The sequence below is a fragment of the Camelus dromedarius genome, chromosome 23 (genome assembly GCF_036321535.1).
Source record: "Camelus dromedarius isolate mCamDro1 chromosome 23, mCamDro1.pat, whole genome shotgun sequence".
In the NCBI taxonomy this organism is placed as follows: Eukaryota; Metazoa; Chordata; class Mammalia; order Artiodactyla; family Camelidae; genus Camelus; species Camelus dromedarius.
In genome coordinates, this window is record NC_087458.1 from 5,279,334 (window position 1) to 5,301,390 (window position 22,057).

Here is a 22,057-nt window from a genome sequence, read left to right on the forward strand (position 1 = left end):
ACACCACAGCGTGGTAAACTGAGGAACACCATGGCGTGGTTAGGGTGTTACTGCTGTTGTTTACATATACTACGAAGTCCTTTTAAATATAGAGAAGAGGAATGTATGTACAGAAAAACTATTGTTCAAATGAATCCCTCATTCTACCCTTTAAGAAGCACCAACCTATGAATAACAAATAACACACGTGCCTTGGACAATCCAAAAAGGGAAATTCGAAGGAAACAGCGGGTGAATATTCACTAATAAAGGTTGTCTGTTTTCCCATGCAGGGGTTTACCCCACACTTCCCTCAGTTACCTCTGTGTTACTTTACACACCATTAACTATGTTAGAACAAATGTACATGTAGGCAACATGAAAAGCCATTATTTGCAGATCAATCCAAAGTGAAACTAAAGGTATCAATGAAATGGAAAGAAATAATACTCCACTTACATAATCTTTGTGGTCTGAAACGCTAGACACAGCCTTGCGGTGAGCCTGCCTCTACTTACCTCCAGGTCGGGCTGCTGTGGGGTCCTCTGGGGCGGGGACTGAGTGTCTGGCTGTCAGATCCTCCCCGCTGCGTGGTGAGAATCTGCTTTCACTCCCAGATTCCTAAACTGAAGGCTTCCGGTGTTTGGTGGCCTTTGCGGTTACTGGAGGGTTCCGTGAATCACATGTCTACCAACCACTGCTGCCCCGGGAACACGTGTCTGGCCCGTGCACGTGCTATCGTTGTCATTATGCTGGTGAAACTGCAGCAGGGGCCAGGACAGAGGTCATCTTTCTCCATGCATGCCAGCGTGGGCCTGACTGCTGGGTCTGGGGGAGCTGGGCACGGGCAAAGCCTGGGAGGCTGGATGGTGGCAGTGGCCAGCTCCAGGGAGCAGTCACGGAAGTCCAGATCCACCAGCTAAACCTACACTCAGGACTGAGGGGTAGTTTGGTGCCCTGGGTGCCCTGACCACGGGCATTGGAAGACACTGCTGAGGAGGTGGTGATAGGTCCAGCAGGGCCAGGAAGAGACCCTGAGAGTGCAGAGCGGTCAGTTCACTTACCCAGGAGGGGCTGAAGCTCCGCTTCGGCCCAGCGACTCTTGACCGTGCTCTGTGCGCCAGCCCCCGCGCAAGGCGACTTCCCACAGACGCCCTGAGAGGCTCTTCATATTCACTGGAGGGACTTGAGTTTCAAAGAGATAAAATGACACGTCCAAAGTCACACAGACAGTTTTGGGTGGAGATAGGACTGGAGCTACTTTTTTTTTAGCATTTTAATTTTTTATTGGAGTACAGTTGATTTACAGTATTGTGTCAACTTCTGGTGTACAGCATAATGTGACAGTCACATGTACACATGTACATATTTGTTTTCATACTCTTTTTCACCATAGGTCACTATAAGATATTCAATATAGTTATCTTCACTATACAGTAGAAACTTGTTTATCTATTTTATATATAGTAGTTTGTATCTGCAAAACTCAGACTCCCAATTTATCCCTCCCCTCCCCCTTTCCCCTCGGTAACCATAAGTTTGTTTCTATGTCTGTGAGTCTGTTTCTGTTTTGTAAATAAGTTCATTTGTGTCTTTTCTTTAGATTCCACATGTAAGTAATATCATATGGTATTTTTCTTTCCCTTTCTGGCCCAGAATAACCTAGGTCTCCTACTTGGTAAACTCATTGTTTTACTGTTTTTTTGTGGGAGAATGGTGGTGGTTAGAGGGTTGTTTTGTTTTGTTGCATGATTTCAGCTTCTGCCTTTGCTATCACCAGCCAAGAACCTGGGGCCCTCCTCGCTTCTGAATATCTCTCCTAACCTGTCCTTGGGCAAGCATAACTTCTTTCTTTTATTTTCTTTTTTTTTTTTTTTTTTGGTTAAAATGGAAACTGAGGGCTTCACAGGTCCACCAGTCCCGGGATATAGCCTGGCCCTACAGCTTATGAGCTCAGTGATTTAGCGCACATCCCTTAACTTCTCTGAGTCGTAGTCTCTTCTCTAAAAATGGAGCTTATGTAATGCCTCTTCCTTCATGGACGACATGTAGATTAAATAAAAGAATGGGTCTTCATGGTTTTCCTGGTGTCTGGTAAACGCAGACTCTGAATAGGTAATAGATGTCTGATATCATTTTATGAAGGCGTCAATACTGATAATAACAGAACCCAGTCTGCTCTGGATTGTGCTCAGAATCCTTACTCAAGAGGGCTCGGTGTGATTAAACAGAAAAACCAAAAGCCCCTGTGGTGTGAAAGAGGTCTGTAATAATTTCTAGACTTTAACTCAGTTGAGTAATGACTGCATGTGTGTGTATGCTCATCTGTAGAAGATACAGCTCCTGAAGTTCCAACATGGATCTCTCTATTCACTACCAAATACAACCAGGAGTAGTTGGAATTACAGTTGCTGAAAGGTCTGAACTTCGAGCAACTGCAAATGGAAAGCCAAAAAATTCTCTGCAATTTCTATAAAATCTTGTGGAACGAGGACGTGAACATTTGGAGGGATGTTGCTGGAGAAGAGGTTCAGGGACACAGAACCAGGACTGCACGAGAAGGAAACCCAGAGAGGACCACGCCTGGGTGGTTCGTCCATTCCTCAGCGAGGAGGGGTTCCACTTAACCTCAGGAGCACTCCGTAAATTGCTTTGTCATTTGTTATGAATGCAATTTTCCTTAATACTTTTATCAAAGTTCAAATCTTTCACACAGTAATGTAGGTTCCATCATTTCGGAAACTTTTTGCTGTCCATGCCTAAGATCTAAGTTAAAAGCAGCCCTTGCTAAGTCTGGAGTCCTGTGCAGTGGGGGGGGGCCCCCCGCCCCCACCACCGGCTGCTGTCTTCTAGATCCGGTGCCCAGACCTGGAGCACTAGGTGTGCAGCCTGCGTCCTGCCCAGGGCTTGTCTCTCTCTGGATGTGCCTCATGTTTCGCGAGCACTCCTCCTAAAATGCAGCTTCTTCTTGGCTTGGTTCTCTTTGATTCAGCTGCTGCTACGTGTGTAAGACCCATCACAGAGCCTGCAAGGTGGGAGGTGTCCTATCTGGGGAAGGGCCCAATCTGCTCCATCATGAAGGGGTGTGTTTTTCTTTTCTTTCTTATATGAGAAAGGCCGTGCTGTTACCTACTTATGGCACTAACCATCCTATGTTTTTTTTTATGAGCATAATAACTGTCCCTACAGGTGGTAAAGAGGATATAGGCTGATGATTACAGGCTAGCTCACCACTCCCGGGGAGGCTGTGGAGATGGAGTGCTATGTTGGAAGCAGGCTCATGCCTTCTTCACGTGGTTTGGGTATTAGTCAGGGTTCTCCATTGAAACAGACCCAATGGAGAGAGTTTAGTTTAAAGAAATGGCTCACACAGTTGTGGAGACTGGCAAGTCTGAAATTCACAGGGCAGGCCAGCAGGCTGGAAAGTCAGACAAGAGATGATATTGTAGTCTTGAGGCCAAAGGGAGTCTGGCGGGAGAACTTCCTTTCTCTGGGACCTCAGTCTTTTCCTCTTATGGCCTTCAACTGATTAGATGAGACCCACCCACCCACATTATGGCAAATAATCTGCTTTACTCAGACTAAACTGATTTAAATGTCAATCACATCTAAAAAATGCCTTTACAGCAACATCCAAACTGATGTTTGAACAACACTGGGCTCCACGGCCTAGCTAAGTTGGCAAATTATCCATTCACACTCAGAATACTCTTATTTTCCCAGTCCTAGCTTTTCATACTCAAGGTTTCTCCCACTTCCCTGACCTATTTCTTAGTAAACCTATTTCTTAGTAAACCTTTTTTTACTAAGCGCCTTTTATCTTGGTCTGGACTTTTATTCTTTGTCTTTTTCCCTAAGAATTCTACCCCAGATTTCTTTTATTTTAATAAAGATATATATATATCTATATAAGATATCTATATCTATATATAATATAGATATTTCTTATTAAAAATCTTATAGGTACGTGAAAGAAAATTTAGAAAATTGAGGTACCAAAAGAAAGAATAAACCTGTAATACCACCACCAGAAACAATCATTCGATTGTGTATCCTTTCAGTCATTTTTCTATGTGTGAACAATGATGATAATCGCTAACACATATAACTTACTATGTTCCAGTTATTAACTCATTCCATTCTCCCAGCATCAGTGAGTAGGTACCAATATTATTTCTATGACAAATGAGTCAAACAAAGCACAGGGCAGTTAAGTGATTTGCCCAAGGTCACACAGCCTGTAAAGGGCAGTTTCAGATGGGAGACTCAAATGCTCTGATCCTGGAGTCCGGGCTTTTAATCACTTCATTGTAGTGTCCCTGTATGCATATATTTTTCTATAATATGGGAATTATTCTATATACAGTATACTGTTTATTTTTACGCTGCTTTTCACAGTTAACATTTTTAAAGTCATTAAATAATCTTCAGCTCTCCTACATCATATTTAGTGGTTGGAAAGAATATTCCAGTGGATGGAGGTGCTATCACTTAATCATTCCCCTCTTTAGCTTTTATGTTGCCTCTTTTTATTTTACTTTTGTAAAACACACATATTTTTAAACATATTACTTTGTACTATTTATGCATTTTTCTTAATAAATATCTAGAAACAAAATTGTGGAGTTAAGAACATCAGTAGCGTTAAGGCCCTTACACTCCCCAGACCAAACTGTCTCTCAAAAGGTGGTTCAATTTACACGCTCGTGAGTGTTCAGTTCCTACAACAACCAGCCCCCCTTATCTATTATTTTAAAAAGTTCCCACCTTAATTGATGGTGTCTCAGTGCTAGGATTTGAGTTCCTTTTGTTTTCTGTGGGGCAAACATTTTATTGGCCATTTGTATTTTATGTACAAATTTTTGGTTCAGTTTGTCTTTTTAAAAAAATCGGGGGGATAATTTTGTTTGTTTGTTTATTTATTTAACGGAGGCGCTGGGGATTGAACCCGGGACCTTATGCATGTTAAGCACGTGCTCTACCCCTGAGCTGTACCCTCCCCTGTGTCCATTTTTTTAGAGGTGGAACATACAATCTTCAAACCAAAGTCTTTTGTTTTGAAAATTATTTCTAAATGCTTTTTCCTCTGTCTTTGGGTGATGGTGTCCTTTTTGTTTTCTGTCATCTCTATAGACCCTGGAGCTTGGTAGTTTTTCTGTAAACTCACTCACCTTTTTTGAAGGTGTGAGCCAGGTACCCAGCAGCTACAGTGGGCTCTGGGCAGAGACTGGTGCGGATTCATCTGGAGGACAAATTGTTCAGGGTGTGAGGAAGAGGAGGGTGTGGGGCTGCCACCAGCTGCCCGAAGCCCCGTGGCCCAGCCGCTGGCCTGGCGGAGGCTCTCCGGCCCGGAGCCCAGGTGCCTGCCTCTGAGGCCAGCTTCTCCAGGTCCTGCCAGCCCTCTGGGCCTCATGCATTCATCTGAAAAGCAGGGGTGGTGATGGCTCTTTCACTGGGGCGGAGTGAGGATCAAATATGAAAACGCTGAGCAGATGCATATGAATTACAACAAAGGCCAAGTTGTTATTTTGAGCTATGATTGTGGTTCTGGTTCTTTGGGGGACCAGTTGGATGGTTTGGAGTAAGCAGGTCCAAATTTTTCATATTTAGAGAACATTTGACATTTTGGGTGGGATATGCCAATGAGCGCCCCACCCCCGGCTCCCGGAGTCTCAGCGTCCTCACCTGCATGTAAAGATAGTAATAGTACCACCCTCCCCGGGCTGCGCCAGGATTAAGTGGGTTCCTCTACGTAAAGCCCTGAGATTAGCTGTTGGCACCTAGTAAGAGTTTTACATAGATTAACTTATTACATCATCACATAATCCAGTGAGTTAAATACCACTTTACCCACGCTTTACAGGGGAGGAGGAAACTGAGACCAGATGGGTGAAGTGGCCTGTCCAAGGTGACACAGCTATTAAGTGGCTAAGCTAGGATATACATCCAGGCAGTCTGTCTTGAGAGTCTGCATTTCTAACCACGGTACTATACTGTCACTACTTATACCGAGATGGGGAAAAAGGTGGGTAAGGAAGGAGAAAAGCCCGGCCTTTCCCTCCTAGAACTTAAAATGACAGTCAGGCTTTGGTTATGCTTCTCAGTCCCACCTTGCTCAGCTTCCTCAGCCACACCTCCTCCAGGAAGTCTTCTCAGATGACCCCCACCCATATGATCACTCCTATTTTCTCCATGTGCCTTGAACTTAGGAACCTAGTTTTCTGCATGGTGCTTTGTAATGCTTTGAAAATTGTTATTCAACTCAATGGGCATTTATTACATGCCTAGAACACAGGGCTAGAACCCTGGGGTATGCAGACATGGATAAAATAGTTCTTCCCTGCCAGGCATTTATAGCCTTAATCAAATCAAAGGGACATAATCAAAGACATTGGTCATATGAAATACCAGTGAAAGGGAAATTGAGATCAGTGTTGTAAAAGAAACATGAACAGCATCTTACAGAAGTGTAGGGAAAATATTGGTTAATTCAGACTGGGGGCGGTGGCTCTGAGAGAGCTTCACAGATCACGCATTGGCACTGGGTCTCACAGGTTGGCTGAGACTGTAAGAGGCAGTGTGGTGGGAGAGCGATCAGAGGAGAGAGCAGGAGCAGAGACCCAGCCTGTAAAGTGTGTCCCGCAGGGTGGGACGGCACTGTCAGCGTAGCCTGCGGTGGCCATCGTTCGTAGGAGCAGGAACCCTTTGTCCTTAAGACTTGTCCATGTGTTTGCATCTCATTCGAGTTGTCAGTGGAGGCCCTGCTTCTGTGCTGCTGTCCCGGACGTCCCCAGGCGGACATGTTGCTCAGAGCGCCTTTCTTCTGCAGGGGACAAATTGAGAGAGGTTGGTTTGTCTTCTGGTCAAGGGCTTGACTGCCTTGCTCCCATCTCCCTGGCCTGGCGAGGGCGTACTTCTGGGCCGAAGTGAGAGCAGGGCTGGGGCCCTGCATCGGTTGAATTCTACTCAGCACCTGAACCTTTTGATGGGAACCTAGAGAAGCTGTTCCCATCCCCTGATCCCAGGAAAGCACTCAGCCATGTTGCTTTGGGTGGTTCTGAGGTCTGAGGTCTAGCTTCATGTGACAGATGCCAGGCACTTGGGGTTAAGGTGACAAATCTAAATACTAGGCTGCCTCTGAATAAGCAGGGAACAATAATTTTCCATCTTCCATACACCCATCTACCCACCCAACAAACATGTGGTTTAACCCCTTCTCTGTGTCAGGCAGTAAACTTGGCGCTGGGGACCCAAAGATGAAAAAAAACAGCTCTTGCCCTCAAGCTCAGAGTCTAGTGACACGTGATCACACAATTACAATACTGAGTACTTTGATCAAGGAAGCATAGGAAAGGGGGCCCCAACACAGCGTGGGGGGTAGGGAGCTGACAATTGTGAATAGCATCTCAGCGGACAGAAGGGAGGTGGGAGAGGAAGCACAGACGGAAGGTACAGGAGAAGGCGAGGGCACGGGCTGTGCAGGGACCCTTTAGCCGGGGCGGAGAGACAGGGAGTGGCTGGAAAAGGCAGGCAGATCCAAGTCATGAAGGTTTTGTACATTTGGGTGCTACCCTTAGGGGCCTGATGGGTTCTGAGCATAGAAATGCCTTGTTTAGCTCCACATTTTATAAAAAACACCAACTGCAGCGAGGAGATGCGGTGGTGGGGGCAGGAATGGAAGCTGCGAGGCCAGTTCGGAGCCTGTTGCATCTGCTCAGGAAAGAGAAGTTGAGGACCTGTCTGGGCAGGTGGGGAAGATCTGAGAGGTACTGAGGGGTCGAGTGGGCAGGACATGGCTATCTGGTGCTTGTGGCTGGGGAGGGACAGGGAGGGGTCAACGGTGACTTCCAATGGTCTGACTCTGGCCACCACTGGGTCGCTGGTGATGCTTTTCACCGATACAGAAAACAGGCAGAGGAAGATGGGCGCCAGGCCCGGGGCGGACAGAGGAGCTCAGTATGGAGACGGGGCACTGGGGCTGAAGGGATGGAGGTCCTAAGGCAGAAGTTTGAAAATCTTCAGGATATAAGTTCTGGGTTGAACAAACTAAGAATATTAGGTTTGAGGAGAGTGAATGAAGCAGGTGAAGAAGAACATGTTGAAGTGGGCTGGAGACGAGACAGTCCTACAGGCAGAGGGCACGAGCGTGGTCAGAGATGCAGGAAGGTGGGGACTGGAGAGGGCTGGGAGGTGGCAATATGGGAGCAGGGCCACCCAGAGATGGCAGATTTTGAAGGACAAGAGAAGGAGTCAATACAGTGCGCCGAGGCGTGAGTGGGAGGCCGTGACGGGGGAGAGCGCGAAGACAGCTTTTTCAATCAGTTTGGCTGGGAAGGGAGAGGCCAGAGGAGGAAGCATTGGTTCCCAGCGGGAAGGCCTTGGTCTCGCTCACGTGGAGGGGAGGGAGTCAGCTGGGAGAAAGGCTGAAGGGTGGGGAGGCGGGTACAGCTCAAGTGGTAGAGCGCTCGCATGCTTAGCATGCATGAGGTCCTGGGTTCAGTCCCTATTCATTAAAAAAAATAAGTAAATAAATAAACCTAATCACCGCTCCCCCCTCCCTGGAAAGAAACAAAGGCTGAACGGAGAGATCCCGTGTCCCAGGCTCAATGGGCTCCCAGAGGGGCCTCCGCAGGGAACTCCAGGCCCTGTAGGTAGAGCAGCCGCTGGCCTGAAAGGCTGCCCTGCCAGGCCCCTCTGCTGCCACCCAGACCTCAGCCCCTCCAGCTCCACCAAGGACTGCGTGAGACCTCTGTTCTGCAAACGGAGCCCCAGCTGGCGGGAGAGCGGACTCGGGACCTGGCCCACACCTCCTCTCGACTCCGCGGCTTCAGCCTGAACCCGCCAGCGGGAAGCTTCCCTTGCGCCTCTGCTGCCAGCAGCCGCAGTTGTGGGCTAGGGCGGATTGTGGGACGTGCCTGGCACAGGGGTAACCCCGCTGAAGCCTGGGGCCTCGGCGCTGAGCCAGGTGGAGGGCGCGGCTTGTCCAGCAAAGGCCCGTGGGCAGGCTGCCACCTAGTGTTGAGCTGGGCCTATAGCAGGCAGGCCTCTTCCGCACCCACCCTGGTGGAGGACGGGCAAGAAAGGGGGAAACCAGAAAACTGGCGAGGAAGCCAGGCTTCAGGGAGGGGCTCACCACCCTGAACCCGAGGGGGAATGTATTTCAGGTGGAGACGAACAGCGAAGTCAGCCTTGGGCCGGAGACCAATACAACCAACAGCCCAGAGTTGCAAGGCCCTGCACCTACGTTGTCTCTCATTTGATTCTCTGTGCTGGTTTTTACCGTTTTCCTGGATTTACGGACGTGGCTTACCCCTGGACAGCTGAAAAGTCTTGTCCACGTCAGTCATCTGTGAAATGGCGGAGCTGGGATTTGGAAAGGGGTTTTCAGATTTGGAGAGCTGCGGGGAGGAGGGGAGGGGCCTGAGTTTCATTTTAGGAGCAGTAGGAACAGTCTAGGCAGATGGAAGCATGAAGCATGCAGGGTCTGGGCAAAACTGTACCTGGCTGACCTGCGGTAGAGAGTGAGGCGGGGAGGTGAGAGGCCCCACCTCTGCCCAGATGTGTGCAAGTGGCTGCTGGGCCTGAGGTAGACGAGGCCCAGGGAGTCCCACGCAGGAGCCAGGACAGGGGTCAGCACTGGATGTCAGGGGCTTGCGGAGGAGGAACCTAAGGGCTGACTGACAAGTGGTCAGTGACAGGCCCAGTGAGCATTTGGCCTGGTCACTGGCCCCTGGAACGGAGGACCTGAGATCAGAGAAATGCAGCAGCGAAAAGATGGGGCCCTGAGAGCAGGCAGCACCAAGGGAGTCTGGGCAGAGCCTTTCCTGGTAAGATTACAGGGGAAGAGAAAAATCCAGCTAGCTCACCTGCTGGCAGGTACCATCTAGGAAGGGAGACCAAGGGGCCCTGGGGATGCTGGTTGGGGCGGGTGGGTAGGACTGCCTTCAGTTCAGAGCCTGCAGGTGAGAAGCAGCAAAATGTTTTCTTCTCACCTGCCTGGACCACGTCGGGAAGGTGTGGGAGCAGCACACAAGTAGCAGATCCCTGGTGAGAGTCAGAAGAAGGCCAAGCCCTGGGCTGCACATGCCAGCCCAGCCCTTCTGCACCGTCACCTGGCACAGGATAGGCTGAGCCGGGAACAGCTTCCCACTGCTGCCGCTCCCTGCGTGCTCGCTTTTGCTTTGCATTCCTCTTGGTTTCCCAAGTAAAGTTGCCTTTGAAAACAAAAATACACACCCCTCATTTTTCTCTAAACAAGAAGACAGGATCATTTGTTCCCACGCTGGGCGGGGTAACTAAAGGGACAGGACAGCTCTAGGGGCCCAGGCCTTAGGGTTGGAGCTGGAAGGGCGGTGAGCTGAGGCCGGGAGAAGGGCAGCTCGGGAGGATGGGAGGCAGTCTGCTGACGACACTACTGCCCTGACAGCACCCCTTCGAGGCCTCTGAGTCCTGCTCCCTCGATCCCCCAAGGCCCCCACCAGCCCCTCTCCTGTCCACACACACACTCAATACCTCCTTGCTTTCCTATTCACGACTAATGGCTAATTAGGTGTGTTGCAAATTGGAGACTATTGGTGATCTATCAGTATATACTAATCAGTGACTATGTTCCTGAAATCTTCACTACTCCCACTCAGATTGTCTTAAAATTTTCTTTTTAATAAAAATCTAGTTATACAAGTAAGGCAGGCCCATTACAGGAAGGTGGGGCGAGGATAATGAGGACAGTACCGATCAGACTGTCTTTTCAACTAATTAAAAATAAACAGCCTTGTCTCATCTCTGATGACTAGTGAGCCCTTCCCACCTCTCCTCCCAGCCACTGAAGGGTCCTGGTGCTGCGATGCCTTCTATGCAGCGCAATTAATGAATTCTATGCAATTAACATCTGTGGGATGGCTGATTGCTGGCTGGGGCCCAGGGAGCTCCGGGTTTCCTACAGACACTAGAAACTACGAAGTGTGCTGGAGGTGGCTGGTCTGTGGCACGCTGGCTCGGGAGCTGGCTGGGTTGCAGGTAGACTTGTTTTTCCCAGGTTAACTGGTGGCTTCCTGCTGTGACGACAAGCTCAGTCTCGCAGGAGAGGGGTCTGGATGGTGCTTCTGGATCACCTGAGTGTGAGTTGATCCTGGAAGGAGTTGTCCCTGGACAATCAGATGTTGAGTACCGACTGTGTGCCGGGCACTGTGAGGACCACTGGCGATACAATAATGAAAGCTGTTGGAGAGAGAATCCACAGACTAACTGGAATGCAGCCTGATAAATGTGGTCCTAGAGTTAGAACAAAACATGGGGGGCGCGGAGGGGGTTGGCCCTGAGGTGGGGTCAGCCCAGGGAGCTTCACAGAAGAGGCAGCCTGAGAATTGGGCCTTTAAGGGTGAGTGAAGTGTAGCAGGCTGGGATCACTGGGGCCAGGTAGAGGGAAGAGATGCTCTTCTAGACAAAATGAAGACTGAACAGTGACCTGGTGATATGATGGCTTTATTTTTTTTAATTTTTATTTATTTATTAGTGGAGGTACTGGGTATTGAACCCAGGACCTTGTGCATGCTAAGCGCTCACTCTACCACTGAGCTGTACCTTCCCCCTATGATGGCTTTAAGCGTGTTCCAGGAACACCGAGAGGACCTTCCGGGGCTTACGTTTCACATCTGAGCTGCACAGTTAAAGGGAGCGGCTGCTGCTTCGGGGACCCGGTGTGAGCGCCTTCTCCCTTGCTCCTCCATGCTTTCCCGTCGTTTATCTGTCAGGGCACAGCCATGTCTGCTTGTGCGGTCCAGGCCCAATTCCAATGCCTCCTTCCCTGAAGCCTCTGGGGTTGTCTAGACAGATGTGGCCTCCACATCTGGATTCTCAGCTCATGCTGTCCTCACTACTGCTGTGGCCCCTTACACCCTTGTTCTCACTGTCTTAGGGTCTGTTTTCTCCACTAGACTCCGTGCTTACAGGCAGGAAGTGCGCTTGGTTCCTCCCTGCCTTCCTTGCCTCAGGCGCTGGACCTCACACACATGCTCCATCGATGCTGAATTCTTTGTTTTGCTCTGTGAACACATCCCGGTCACTCAGCAGACCCTGGCTCAGTTTCCCCATCTAACCTCATTAGGGACTGAGGTAGGACTCTAAGCAGTCTGATGTGAGGTGAGAAGGTCCCAGGTAGATTGTCCTCATCAACCCCCATTAACACTTGATTGAGAAGGTCACAGTCCAGGCTTATGTAACGAGAGCCAATTGTTTAACTCATTAAAACAGGTTCTCAGCTGGCAGACTGACAAGTGCATACTGCATGGCCTCTCCCACTCCACCTACAGCCCTAGAATGTGACAGATTTAGGTGCCAAGGCTTGGAATGCCTTGAAGATCCTGCTCCCAGCCGCCAGCTGGGTGTTACTGGGACAGGGAGGACCCTGGCGACAGATCTGACCTGATTACTGGGCCCTTTGTTCCTGGGCCGTGGGAGCCTGCCCAGTTGCCGAGCCAGCTCCTGAGCGGCCCACCAGCAACTGCGAAGATGAGAAGCACGCCTCCTGGCTCCTGTCCTGTTGCATCATTGACCCCATTTGGGAACGTGAACCTTGCTTTTTCATGCTAATTGCCCGCTGAAGAATCAGGACACTTGTAAATCCCTAATTCCTGTAAGGAAGTTTTGTGATGATGCCCTTCCAAGAAAGAGTAGATGCATAGATGGATAAGCAAAGGGATGGGATAGAAGGATGGAAGATAGTAAATCAGCATCAGATGGATAGACAGGTGGATTGTAGAGTCAGTGAGTGGATGGGTGGGTGGATGGATGGAAGGGAGGTCAGCTTGTGCCGATGGCCCTCCTAGGGACACAGAGCCCTCCAGGTGTTGATGGTGGGGCTGGCAGGTGCTGCTGTAGCAGGAGTTCTGTTCCTGAAGGCTTGCTATCAGTAGCACTAAATATAACGGGGGTAACTCTTCCACTTATTTTTCAGGAAACAGCAATACATTGAATGCAACCGAGGCCTCTTCAGAGATTTGCCCCCTACTGAGACTTCCAAGCACGAAAATATTTATATTCTCCCCTTTCAGCATTGATGCGCGGACCGCAGAGAACAGAGAGAAATAACCTGCAAATAAAACACCCTAGGAAAAGCCCAGCTATCACACTGATATAGCAAAAAATGGAAGAGCACTGCCAGCAGTCTGGGAAATGGAGAGCAGAGTCGGCGCCGTAAACCCGTCGTTCGTTCCGGTGCAGGCCTTGCTGCTCCGCGTGTCTGTGCTCACGCGCAGGAGCTGTGTGTCGCTGCAGCTGTGATCCGCGCGCCTACACTCCGTCACCTGCCTTCTCCACCTAACATCATGTCACGAGCGTTTCTCGATGTTGTACATCGTCTTTATAATTACTTCAAATGATGGTAAAATATTTCATTCATGATTCTACTGCTGAATACTTAGGTTGCTTGTAATTTTTTCCCTTTGCTCATTTTCATGAATTAAGAAATGTAAGATATTTCACCCAGTGCTTGGTAGAATGTACGTATTTAGTCGGTAGATAATTTCTTTCCCATCTCTCTCCTTCATCTATGTCTTTGTATCTGGGCTTTTCCTTAGGATAAAGGTTCCTTAGGGTTCAAAAGTTTAAATAGTTGTGTGGCTTTTCACACACGCTGCTACCATGTTATTTTATTAATTACAATGATGATAATGTAAATAGCTCCACAGTTACACATATCGTCTCACAAAATCCTCTCACATCTCTAAGGGGGTAGCCACGACCTCGTTTTAGATAAGAAAGCAGAGGCCTACAATTGTAAGTAATTTGCCCAGTGTCCATGTTGGTTCTGTTGCCTTTTTTCTCCCCAGGGTCTGGTACAATGCCTGGTGCATGGAATGACTTTCATAAATATTTGCTGAATGAAGTTCACAAATGGGAGTGTCATGACTCAAACCGAGATCTGGTTCACTTCAAAGCCTATGCTTTTTCATAATGCAAAAGAATTTTTAAAAATGTGTATATATGTGTGTGTGTAACTGAATCGCTTTGCTGTAAGCCTGAAACTAACATTGTAAATCAACTACACTTCAATAAAAATTAGAAGTTTTGAAAATGAAAAAATCCCACCAAAGCTTGTGCTTTTTACCTTAAACCTTGCTGATAGCTCTTGACGTTCACTTAGGTGGGGGTAGCGATGCAGGGGTTGCCAAGCCCTTGGACCCAGGCTTGTGACGCACACCCATGCAGGCTCAGGGCAAACGTTCGAGGCTATGATGTGCTGTGGGTGGGAGTTTAGGACCCTAATTATAGTTACCCTAGGACTATGCCTGCTTGACTTTTCCCTGAGGTCACCCAGGCAGACCTAGTCTCGGATTCTGAGGACAAGTGCATGGAGATTGGTCCTAAGTGCTCGGTGTCCATGCTGAACTCAGAGGGCTTGCTGCTGTAGCTGGGTGACTTTGTGCGTTTACAAACACACTGTCCTCATCAGAACCACAGTCTGAAATCCAAGTCCATGAGCTGAGGAGGCAGAGGGACCCCCTGGACTGAATGTCCTGTGGCCCTATCCTTCCTAGTTTCACCCCAAAAAGCACCAGCCCCAAGAGTGTTGAGCACTCATTTCCAAAGGTCATGTCTCCCTGCATCAAGCAGAAATCTGTGTCCCATTTCTGTTGCACAGGAAGTATGTGTTGAGTGTCAGAATGGTTCTTCAGAGAACCTTAAAAATAAAAAGGTCTGGCCACGGATGCTGCCAAGGGCTGGAGACGGCAGTGACCAGGCTGGTCTCAGGACTAAGGCGGGGACCCAACACGGCGGGACTTCCCGTGTGCTGGGAGTGGAAGAGCTGCTTTCAGCTCTGACAGTCTCTGGGAAAGAGTACAGAAAAATACCAGGTTTGAGAGGAGAAACTCAGGAAGTTTCATATTTAACAGAGGGAGGGAGGAGTCACTGAAGGGACCAGAGGCAGTCCCAGAGGTAAGAGATTGTGTAATAAAGGGCCAGGCCTTCCAAGCAGTTCCACTCACACGTACTGAGCAGCTGCTTTGTACATGTGGTCTGGTAAGTCTTGAGAATATAACGATGGATAAGACAGATCTCTGTCTTCCAGAAGATGCCACAGTCCACCTGGGAGACAGAAACGCAAAACAACAGCATCAGTGACAACCAAACACATAAATGTTCTGTTAGTGATATGATCTACCGCCCCCTAAAGGAAGGGCTGAGACGGCAGGGATCTGCACACACTGGAGGAAGTCATGTCTGAACCTCGCACTGAGGAACGGGTGAGGGTTCAGCTGGTAAGAGAAATCAGAAGAGCACACTGGTCGGAGGGAAGAGCAAAGTCCCGAGGTGCACAAGGACGCGGAGTGATCGGCCTCGGGAGGGAGGAGGCGGTTCCGATGGAGGGGACCTCAAAAGTGGCAAAGGCTTGTAAGAGGCCGAGCAGGATGAAGAGACTGCGCCCAGAGTCAGTGGGTAAAATAGGATGTGAATGAGTAGAGGCCCCGTATTCATCCTTTCAAAAGAACACTCATTAAGCACCAATCACGTGCGAGGCCTCCAGAGAAGCCAGATGAATTAAAGAGACAAGGATCTCTAACCTGAGGGAGCTTCCACTAGCGGGGGAGGCAGACAGCGTGCTAATAAACAAAGTCGTTACAGAGGCGGTGGGATCAGGAAGGCAGGAAACGTGACAGAGTGACACGGAACGGCTGTATCTGAAGGGGCCTTCAGGAAGCCAGGCCCCGAAGGCCTCTCCAAGGAGGTAACGTCTAAGCAGAGGCGTAAAGGATGAGAAAGAGCAGCACAGGAAGAGGGAGGCTTCAAAACAAATGGGAAGGGCTTGACCTACAGATGGCCCCCGGCTTACGAAGTTTTGACTTGATGTGAAAGAGATAGGCCTTCGGTAGAAACCACGGTTTGAAATTTGGATTTGCTCTCTTCCCAGACTAGCGATATGGAGTGTGGTGCCCTCATGATGCTGGACAGCGGCCGCTCCCAGTCAGGGAGGTCAACAGCCAACACACAACCGTCCCGTGCCCACACCGCCGTTCTGTTTCTCACTTTCGGTACAGTCTTCAGTAAATTGCATGAGATAGTCAACACTTGATTATAAAATAGGTTTTGTGCGGGGTGATTTTGCCCAACTGTAGGCTAATGTGAGTGTTCTGAGCACGTTTAAGGTAGGCCCACCTAAGCTCTGATGTTTGGTAGGTGAGGTGAATTAAATGCATTTTTGACTTAATGATATTTTCAGCTTATGTGAGTTCTTGGGGACATAACTCCATCATAAGTCAAAGAGGATCTGTGTTTTGGAGAAGAGAGAAGAGGCCAGTGGGGCTTGAGTGTAGCAAGTGAGGGCCAAGGAGGTGGGAGATGAGGTTCAGTGAGTTTGGATTTGATCTTAAAAGCAAAGAACAACCATTGAAGGATTTTAGGCAGAGAGAAAATACTCTTATTTCATGTTTTAAAACATACACGCTGGGTGCTGCACGAGCGTGAACAGGAAAAGCTCTGAGGAGGAGCAGAGAGCCCAGCTGACGGCTTTGCAGTGGTCCAGGCAGAGAAGAGGGTGGCTTGGACTTTGGTGGTGGAAAAGGAGACAGAGACAAGGTGGGCAGCTTCAAAATGTATTTGGTGATTAAACGAAGAGGACTCGATGTGGGGGAGTGAGAGAAAGGGAAGAATTAAGGGGACTTTGGGTTTGAAGCAAAGTGAGAGTAGGGTCTTCCTCAGAAGTTGGATCCTGGATTCTGGGCATCTCTCCAGGCAGGGGACAGGCCCCCGCTGCCCGGCCTGCAATGGAGAAGCCATGACCTTCATCTTGGCTCTGGGAGATGGGAGGGACGACTGTGTCCCAGTGCCCTGTGAGGCTGGCGGAGGGTCTGGAGGCCAGCTCGCTCTTGGCTTTGGCTTGTGCCCATCTTGCCAAGGAGAAATGGAGGCCACCTTAATTTACTCGTCACTGATTTATTACACACTCGTTGTGTGCCAAGCCCTGTTCTGGGTGCTGGGGACAGAGTGGGGAACAAAAAGTACAAAATCCCTAACTTCATTGAGTTTACATTATATTTGGTTAGAATAACAACAGTTGAAACAGTAAATAAAACCAAGAGCTGCAAGAGTGGGACCAGGCAGGGACGTGGGGCAGGGCGTGCTGGGGCGGGTGGCAGGAGGTGGCCGGGAGCGGAGAGGCGGTCTGTGGGCCGCGCTGCGGAACCTGTGCGGTCTGTCCCAGGAAGTGGCCTTTCTGGGTCTCCTGTAGCCAAAGCGGCGCCGCCCCACCCCCGCAGTCTGTGCCCAGCATCCCATTTGTTTTCGTCCTAGTGCTTGCCACACTCTGTAACGATCTTGTCTATTTATTTGCGTGTTTTTTCTTCTGATAATTCAGATGAATTCTGGTGTCATTCCAAAGGGTGTGAATTTAGGGAGGAGATGAAAGCGGGGGTGGGGCTGTGAAAGCTGAGCCATGAACCAGGGTACAAAGTTCAAGTTCAGAAGGTTCTAGACTTGGACACTGGGCTCAGAGCTAGACAGTCCTGGGCTCAAATTTCAGAGAACCTTTTGACTGGGGAGAAGGGAAACGTAGACTCCTGTGAGAGGGGTGCAGAGAAACAATTTGGGTTGGAGACCCCGATGTCTGGGTGAACGGGGGGGGGGGGTCTCTCTCCCTTGGTCTGGGCAGGATGCAGGAAGGCAGGATTTCTAACCAGGGTGGCTGTTTACTTAGAGGCTGGCTTGTTCCTGTTCTAGTCTAAGATGCTAGAAGAGTTCAGACAGGGGCTACCTCTGCCCCTGCATCGACCTTATCCCGAGGTCCCACTTCCAGCAAGTTTGTGACCGACTTTCCCATAGGAGCCTCAGCTAGGGAGGGGCGCCCTTAACCAGCAACCAAAACTCTGAGCTGGTGTTAATTAGGTCCGGGCAGCTGACAGGTGATTGTATCTCTCCTCCATTAAAGGGGAGTGCAAGGGCCTCCCTGCTGCTGGCTGACCCCCTCCCGCCTCCAGAGAAGCCGGGGGCTGGGGTAGGGCTCGTTCTGGCGGGGATGAACACAAGACCTGGTGCACAGAGCAGAGCCCGGCTGGGCACAGAGGAAGGGGCCCGGGGGGAGCAGAAGAGGAGGCAGGGAGGGGAGGACCCCAGAAAGCTTTGGGCTCTGGGTTTTGGTCTCAGCAGGAAAGGAAGGGTCCTTCTTGCTGCTGGTGCCATTGCCACTGCTCCTTCCAGCTGGTCTTACTCCAAGCGTTTTTTCTTACCATTTTCCTCTTGTCATAAGCAAGATAAACACACACATTCATATAGCCATTGTGTACCACAGGCTTTGGAGGTAAAGAGTGGCTCAGAAGAAAAGAGGTGTCACAGAAAAGCACGAGATTAGAATTGGGGGGGGTTAAGATTACAGTTCTTTTTAGTTGACTTGGTTGTGTGATGGTGACCAAGTTATTAAACTGTACTGAGATAGCCACATCTATAAAATGGGTATTTTTATTTAAAATTCACTTTTATTATGAGCATGTGCATCTGCTGTGAAGAACTGAGGTAATCCTCAGGCAATTGTGTGTAAACTGAGGTTCTCTCCCAGTGTACGGCACAGAACTGCCATTAAGCCATGCTCTTATTCGAGTGGACTTTTATAGGAGGAGAACTGGGCAGGGGTAAGAGGGTCTAAACATTTAAAATCCCTCTTGAGGGTACAAACTATTAGGTATAAAATAAGCTGCAAGGATATACTGTACAGCACGGGGAATATAGCCAATATTTTATGATAGCTATGAATGGAGTGTAACCTTTAAAAATTGTTTCACTGTACCGTACACCTGTAACATATGCAATATTTTACATCAATTATACTTCAATAAAAATAAAGAATCAAACAAACACACACAGTGCCCTTTTAATTTAGCTTCTTCCCATATAAAATGAGAGGGGTGCACAGAGGACTGCAAGGGCCCTTCCAGGTTAGAGTGTGACTCCGAGGAGCGAACTGCATTTCTCAGGAGGCTCAGGAGCACATGTCAGGGCCTGGCTGGCCGTTGGCTCAAATGCCAGCTCCACCTCTTATTAGCTGTTTGACTTTAAGCAAGTTTCTTAACGTCTTTGGGTCTCAGTTTCTTCATTTGTAAAATTGGGATAATTGTTTCTCCCTTGCTTTAGGGGTTGGACTGTTGCATGAAATGAAAGAATGCTATAAAGTGCTTGGCCCGGTGCTTGCACGTGGGGAGTGGGGGTGGCTGACGGGCACAGGGAAGGCTGGAGCTTGATTTTCAGGTTCTGCTTTCTCAAAGCCTTCTCTCCTTTAACCCTTCCCCAGAGAGGAAGGCTCCTCTCTCTGCCCCTGGAGGCTCCACCATGGCGGGAGCAGAGGGGCCGAGGTGGCCCCTCCTCATTAGGGTCAAGGAATGACAGACTGTGGGAAAGAAGGCCTTTATACCTTAGCTCGTCTCACCCCTCATTTTACAAATGAGGGATCTGATGAGGCCCAGAGAGGTAGACGCCCAAATGAAGTTGCACAGCAAATTAATGGGAAAGCCTGGATCGGGACCCATCCATTCAAGCTTTACGATTTATCCTTGAGGGATCCCACTTGTTGCTGTTGGAGAGCCCCAGTCTACCTGGCCCGGGGAGTTTGTCACCGGGAAGGGCCGTAGGTGGGGCGGCCTGGTCCTTCCCAAAGTCCACGGGCTCCCCCTGCTGGGCACGAGCTGAGGGCGGCCGCCTCGCCGGCTCCTGGACGCCTCTGGGGAGCGCTGGCCCGACGCCGTTGGCTGGATGCCCTGACCAAGCCATCCTGACATGTTTTCAGAGATTCAGTATTCCAGTGGACCATTTGAAAGAGATTTAAATAACAAAAAAATCCCTTTTATATTTACCCGCGTGATTTCCGTTGCAGGTGCTCTTCTGGCCTTTGGGTAGCTCAGATTCTAACGTCACCCTCCTCCTGCCTGCAGGGCTGCCTTTCTCGTACTTCCTGTTTGCGGGTGATGGATTCTTTCAGCATTTGGATGTTTTTAAAGTTACTTAATTCTTATTCATTTTTGACAGATGTTTTTCTACTGGGTATGAGGTTCTAGACTGAAAGTTAGTCTTTTAGTAACTGATGGCTGCTGCGCCCCCACCTTCTGGCTTGGCTTGTTTCTGCCAAGCAGTCTGAGATCACTGTTCTCCTTCTTCCTTTGGAAAGAATTTATTTTTCCCCGGTGTGGCTGCTTTTAAGACTTTTTTCTCCTTCATCACTGGTTTTAAGTAATTTGGTTATGAAATGCTTTGGTGTATTTTTATTCATGTTTCTTGTGCTTGGGGTTCATTGAGATCCTTAAGTGTACAGTTTTCAAAAATCAAATTTGGAAAAGTTTTGGTCATTATTCAACCATTTGCCCCCACCTCACCCCACACATCCTGCTGCCAGAGAAGCTGGAGCCCCTGGCTGGACAAGCCCTGATGTTCCCAAGGTGTACGCGCTCTGGAGACCCCAGGGGGTGCCAAGCCCATCACAGCAGTGGCCCCACCAGGGGGCCGCCTCACACCGGTGAGGTGTGGTCAAGGCACCAAGTGATGAACAAGTGATGAAGCTGAAACTGTAGGGCCAGGAGGGGAACAGAACTTAAAGGCAGAAATGTGATGGGGAAAAGAGAGAGAGAGAGCAGGGAGGGAAGGAAGGAAGGAAGGAAGGAAGGAAGGAAGGAAGGAAGGAAGAAAGAAAGAAAGAAAGAAAGAAAGAAAGAAAGAAAGAAAGAAAGAAAGAAAGAAAGAAAGAAAGAAAGAAAGAAAGAAAGAAAGAAAGAAGAGAGAGAGAGAAAGAAAAAGAAAAGCAAGCTAGGGTCTGTAGTGAAGTTGAGAAGAGTTGAAGGGGTGAAATTAATTCGGACCATATGAAATTGTTGTTTTGTAGGTTAAAATGGTGGATTACGAGTAATTTTATCTTTTTAATCTAATAGTAGCTCACTGAAGGGAGGAAATAAATCTTCAATATTCACCATGAAACGCACATGGGTCTAAATGAGAAACACTGATTTTAGCCCCTGTAATGTCCACTTGTTCCCGACTATGTATTCAGAAAGCCCCTGTTAAAATCCACACATGTTAGCTGGGAGGAGCAAATATTACCTAAAAACTTCCTGGCACAATTGGTTTTATCAAGCCAGCTTGTCGCTTACCCAGGACAGTGGTTGTATCATATTTGATTGGACGGAGCCTGGGAAGGGGGAGCTGCTGGGCAGCCCGTGGGCAGGAGCGGGGCCTGGGTAGAGGGCATGGAGAGAGAGGAGCCCAAGGTCTGGGGCCCAGAGAACCTTGGCTGACTTAGTGGGCCCACAGCCACCTTGCACGCCCGAGTCCCTGGGTAGCTAGGATTCCTTGGTGCTCTGGCACCCTCTGCAGGGCAGGTCCTGAATTGCACACTATGTCTCCGGAAGATGGAGCTCAAGACGGAAGCCAGAGGGAAATAGTTTTATGACATGCACGCTATGTGTAAGCAGTGTGCTGGGCACTCAAGATAACCTCGAGCAGTAGCCATTATTATCCCTGTTCGACAGAGGTGTAAACTGGGGTTCAGACAAATGATGTGACGTGTCCAAGATCATAACTCAATGGTGGAAGAGCTGGGATTAAATCCAGGTTTGCCCCTCTCCAAAAGACAAAGGTTGACTGTGGGCACCTCCAGGGTAAGGAACAACCTCTATTGAGTTCCCCGAGCATAGTGGGGTGCAATTAGTGCCAACCCCAAAGACACAGGGTCCTGCTTAAACCCACAGCCTTTGACACTCCTCCCCAGGGCCAAATCACAGCAAGTTTAAGGCCCTCTGCACAGGGACTGAAACTAGGGCCCAGGTATGTGTCTGGGCAGCCTTTCACCCCTCCTTGATGAATGCCCTTTTTTTTTGTTTTGTTTTTACTTTTTTTTTCTTTTCGAGGGGAAGGTAAATAGGTTGGTTTGTTTGCTTGTTTATATGGAGGCACTAGGGAGTGAACCCAGGACCTTGTGCATGCTAAGCAGGCACTCTCCCACTGAGCGACACCCTCCCCGCTCCTTCTGCTGGATGCTCTTGACAGTCACTTGGAAAGCAGTCAGCCATGGTGCTGTGCTTCCCCACCTCCTGGCCCTTTCTTATAAGGGATC

General features: G+C 49.1%; 1 long non-coding RNA gene across 3 annotated transcripts in view; it reads left to right on the forward strand.

Moving 5' to 3' along the window:
• LOC135318971 (uncharacterized) overlaps positions 1–14,052 on the forward strand; it is a 144,418-nt gene extending 130,366 nt beyond the window's left edge. For all 3 annotated transcript variants that reach the window (XR_010377458.1, XR_010377459.1, XR_010377460.1), the window contains one exon: positions 12,932–14,052. This is a non-coding gene — a long non-coding RNA (uncharacterized LOC135318971). The remainder of the gene's footprint in view (positions 1–12,931) is intronic.
• The last annotated feature ends 8,005 nt before the right edge of the window (positions 14,053–22,057 follow it).